At 46.3% G+C, this 4773-nt stretch overlaps 2 protein-coding genes across 2 annotated transcripts in view; one reads left to right on the top strand and one right to left on the bottom strand.

Annotated features, from left to right (window-relative positions):
- The window catches only part of LOC116849084 (1-phosphatidylinositol 4,5-bisphosphate phosphodiesterase classes I and II), a 283574-nt gene that overhangs the window by 253598 nt on the left and 25203 nt on the right, over positions 1-4773 (bottom strand). The gene's annotated exons all lie outside the window — the stretch shown is intronic.
- Positions 1495-4773, top strand: part of LOC116849087 (juvenile hormone acid O-methyltransferase) — an 8864-nt gene continuing 5585 nt past the window's right edge. Inside the window, exon 1 of the mRNA XM_032825877.1 lies at positions 1495-1508. The gene's annotated coding sequence lies outside the window, so the exon portion shown is untranslated. The remainder of the gene's footprint in view (positions 1509-4773) is intronic.

The following is a 4773-nucleotide window of genomic DNA, read 5'->3' as shown; positions in this document are numbered from 1 at the left end:
CTCTCTCTCTCTCTCTCTCTCTCTCTCTCTCTCTCTCTCTCTCTCTCTCATTCCACTAATTTATAATAGAATTTAATAAAAAAATAGTAGCTATAATTTTTTTCAAGATAATTTATAGTAATTATTTCTCTCCGTGATATAGCTACAAATACCAAACATTTTTTTCAGACAAATATAAAAAGCAATAAATTTTTACTGTGACATTCTACCTGGCAAAACATTTCTTTTTAATATGATTTCACAATAAAAGCAAGCCGCTCCTATCATCGAGTATTTCATGTTGCATAATTACATGGAGCGCACGGCGTTTACAGGCACCTTATATGCAAGGGTTAGCCCCAAGGGTTAAATACCGCCCTACAGCGTCCTACGCGAAAAAGCATATAGCGGGGGGTGCGTTCTTTTTATTCCTCGCGCTCTTTCTTTCGCCTTCTCGCGAATTCTTGCGGAGAAACGCGGGGGTACGAGAGACGAGCTACGCTATTGGATAATACCGGAGGCCCCGGGTTCTCCGAGGGAACCATCCATTTAAAATGTCTCCCTTAAATCTCCAACACCACCGGCAACCGCCGCCGCCGCCACCTCCACCTCCACCTCCGCCGCCGCCGCCGCCGCCGCCACCACCGTCGACTTTCAGCAGTTGCCCCCGCCCTCACCCCCGCATTCACCCTCGAGCCACCCCCCGGACCGAAGTAGGTGCCACCCTCGCGCGCGCTGCCACCGGTTTCTTCCACCCCTCCACTTTTATATCCACCTAAATCCATCCATTTTAAATGACGGATATTTTCTCCGCGCGACTGTATGGATTTTCATATTTTCCGCGAACGCGCGCAGGGAAAGGGGAAGGCGGTTCTCCGCCTCTTTCTCTTTCTCTTTCTCATGTCGGCATTTTAATAAAAATGGAAAGAGTACGGAAGAGGAGGATAGAGAGCGAGAAGAAACGACGGGATTGGCTTCGCGAGTTTCGCCAAAGATAGGAGGCTAGGAGATTAATCCATCTCGTTTCGTCATGCGTGTGCAAAGTATCTTGCGTCTCCGGAATGTTACCAAGCGCAATCCGACATAAAACTCTGATAAAGTCCGGATGAAATCGCGCCTACCTGAGAGTTTAGCTAAAATCTTATCTATCGAAATGACAGTACGTATTTCCTATAAAATCGATATCATTCTTAAAGACACATGAACAAATTGATTATCATGAGAGGCCAGCAGAAATAGATGCAGAGAGGGAGGGGAAAGATACATAAAGAAAATAACTGGGGAGCGGAGTAAAAGACAGGTTGCTTGCGTCAAAGTCAGTTATAAAGCTACAAATTTAGAGATTACGGAAGACTGCGAAAGGGGGAAAGAGGTAGAGAGAGGCAGATGACATGTATTATTATTACTATTATTTAATAATAATGATAATAACAATAGATTTATCTGCCGGCATGTCTTTACCTCTTCTCTTCCCTTCTCTTCTTTCTTCACCTCCTCAACTCATTATTTTTCCTATTTTGCTCTTCCGAGTATCTGCGCACGTCGCCTTTGCCCTCCCAACCCCTGAAAACACCCACGTGAGTCTTCCAGTTTCCAATACATTCCGCCGAGAATCCCAGCCGTTGTCACCGTCACACGATATCTTTCGCGAGTACATGCATACGCGTGCGTGCTTGGAAAAATCTTTCCGGACCCCCATCTTACTCGGGGAAGCTCGGTGACGCGTGGAATTATTGTTTGCAAATTGCTATTGTTACACTGAGAGAAAAAATATCCAAAAATTAATAAATATTTATTTCGTGGTTACACTAACGGGATAAAATTACTTAAATCTGAATTTTTTTCTTTAAATATAATAAATTTAAATATAATAAATATTTGCTTTTGTGAAAAGCTAAAAAGTTCTCTCTTAAGGTTTTAAGAAAATATATATTTTCTGATTTATCAAACGTATTCTATACTCGCTTAAACTATCCGGCGTGTTGCCCGGACTTCTTCATCTAAACTTAAATTATCACAAAGTGTCAAGGGGATGCTATCAAGGGGAGGGGGTATACAGGTTTCATGGCAGCCTATATATTTAGCAGGATCTACAGAGTAACTATGCAAATCTTGGTTTAATTTGGTTTACTAATTTCTTGGTATCTTTTCTCTCAATCCATCGTGTTCTCTGCAAACTTTAATTTGACGCGACGAACTTGAGAATCAAGCGATCACGACAAAAGAAAACTCTACCGTACTTAAAATCGTTGCATTCGCGCGTCGAAGTTTTGAGCGTAGAATTAAAGCACAATCTTGTTCGACTGTCTTCGTCGAGGACAAGAGCGTCGACTATGAGATCGAAACTGACCGAGGATGGATCTGCAATAATTGCAAGTCGAGTGCATTATGCACGGTCGACCGAGTGCGGAAGGTACGTCACGCTCCCATCGAGACTGCTCGCGCGCGCACGAGAAAGAGAGAGAAAGAGACAGAGACAGAGAGAGCAGAGTGCGGAGCAGAGACGCGCCGCCTTCTTCCATTAATCTCGCGGCAATCGAAATTAGCATAATTGACGGAGCGGAGAATAGCGGCCTGTTCGACTCCGAAACGCCATCTCGCATAATCTCTCCATATATCTCACTCAGTGTTTTCCGATAAAGCACGCATCCGCGAAAGGACCATCATCCGCCGTTATCAGCGTCGGCCTCGACCCACCCACACACAAGGTGCCCCGAAGTTCTCCTAAGTCGCAAAACATCTCGCCGTTCGTTTGAAAGAAACGACGATCCGCACGGGACGGCGATTCGATTGATCGCGAAAGTGAAATTTTTGAGACGAAATTTCGTGTCGGAATTTGTGCGTCGAGATGAGACACGAGTGTGATCACGAGGTAATCGGTAACACGTCAGATCTGTTTCGCAAAAAGAAAGGAGAGAAAGGGGAGCGGAGGGAAAAAATAAAACCGCGCCTCTTTCGCACCCCGATGGAAATATGTGCGTCGTTTGTATTCACGGTACGCGGAGAAACTTAAATTGCTGCGATTAAACTCGACACCGCGAGCGCGACGGGAGATTAATGAATTTTCGGGAGCGTAAAATCCTCCCGATACTCGCGCCAACATTTATACGGGATCAATTTGCGAAGCGCGCGTTGTTCGACTGGTTTTAATAAACGAGCGCGCGAAGGGAATGCAGATCGCAAGACAGGATACACATCTCGGATAGACCGCAAGGGAACAGACGACTTTTTCATCCGCTCACGTCCTTTTCTGTTTCTCTCTCTCTCTCTCTCTCTGTCTCTCCTTTCCTCGCTCTCTCTACCTGCCTCCATCCTTTCGTCTCTTTTTCCCTCCCGCGCACATCTCCTTGAGCAAGACGTATCGACGCGGATTTTTTTCCGCGTCAGTCATTTATCAAAGCCCTTCGTTCGCGGCCACCCCAACCCACTCGATACACGCGGATCCGGCTGAGGATTTAGGCAAAGAGACTAGACGGAGGTGGAAAAGGAAAAGGGGTGGCCGAGAACGAAGACGGAGGGATATGCCCTTCCTTGGACCACATCAGGCAGTAACGGATCGAGACACCGAAGGATCCCCGAACCCACACAACCTCACGCGCTTTACCCCATTATCAGCGCGATGCTTCGCGGCAGGAGAGACGAAAGGACAAGGACACAAGGCGCGCTCCGCTTCTTGCTCGTCGATATCTGCGATTTTCCGCCGCGTTGTTACTTCCCCTCAATGGGCTCGACGCACGCTAAATCTTCCGTATGACCGTGACGAATAAAGGCAAAAATACAGACAGACGTGACGGTCGGGAGGAGGTGCGAGGTGCCGCGCACGTGGCAATTAAGGCCGGGGCATTAATCCTGGAAAATGCAGCGGACCGCGCCCCGCAGTTTTCCAACGTTAACCCGCAATTTTTGCCCGGCCACGTCCTCGCACGCAACCTCTACCCGAGCGCTCGCTCCCGCCCTGTCCTCCTACGTTCTCTTTCGCAAGAGCTTCATCGAGTATCGGATGCTTGTGGTTTTCAGCGTGCGCGCGAGCGGAGGAGAACCCGGCCAACGCGTAAATCCTCCGCGAACTCCGACCCACGACCGTTAGATACGAGACAGGGGCGCGACTCGCACCTACTAAATCCGTGACAGCAGGTCTCCCTCTACTGGACGATTCTCTGCGTCGCTCGAAATGTCGTAAAAAAAGAGCAAGGAAAAGAAGAGTCGCGGGAGGAAAATTTCGGAGAGCGCGCGCGACATACACGACGTCGCACTCGTAAAGTCTGCACTCTGAAAGTGCATATTTCATAAGGTCGCGACGGAGGCACCAACTCGCGCGCGCATATTGTTACGTACCGCAACTCTGCTAGGATTCTTCTTTCGAAACCTGTTCTTTTTTATTACCTTTAAACACTTAAATTCTTAAACTTTATTTACTCTACCATAGTTCAATCCTAGATCCTCGAGTGAGATGTACAACATGAACAGATACCCATCATATCTGAACCGATAATGGAACTAAGGCTTTTAGATATTAAGGAGTTGGCAGTTATTTCTTGAGAATTATGTATCACTAGCTTGAACCCGACGTTACCCGGGGTTATCGTAAAGTGTCAAGGGATGAAATCAGGGGAAGAGAATGAGATGTCTAGGTTTCACGACAGCCTATATTTCCCGCAGGATCCTAGAGAGTAACCATGCAAAATCTGATTTAGATCGATCAAAGGGTTTAGGAATTAACAGGGAACACACATTCTATTATATATATATATATATATATATATATATATATATATATATATATATATATATATA

Source organism: Odontomachus brunneus, unplaced genomic scaffold, assembly GCF_010583005.1.
Source record: "Odontomachus brunneus isolate Ranch 3 - 2012 unplaced genomic scaffold, Obru_v1 Obru_scaffold_106, whole genome shotgun sequence".
In the NCBI taxonomy this organism is placed as follows: Eukaryota; Metazoa; Arthropoda; class Insecta; order Hymenoptera; family Formicidae; genus Odontomachus; species Odontomachus brunneus.
The sequence above is the reverse complement of the archived record's forward strand: the minus strand, read 5'-3'. Positions and strand labels throughout refer to the sequence as shown.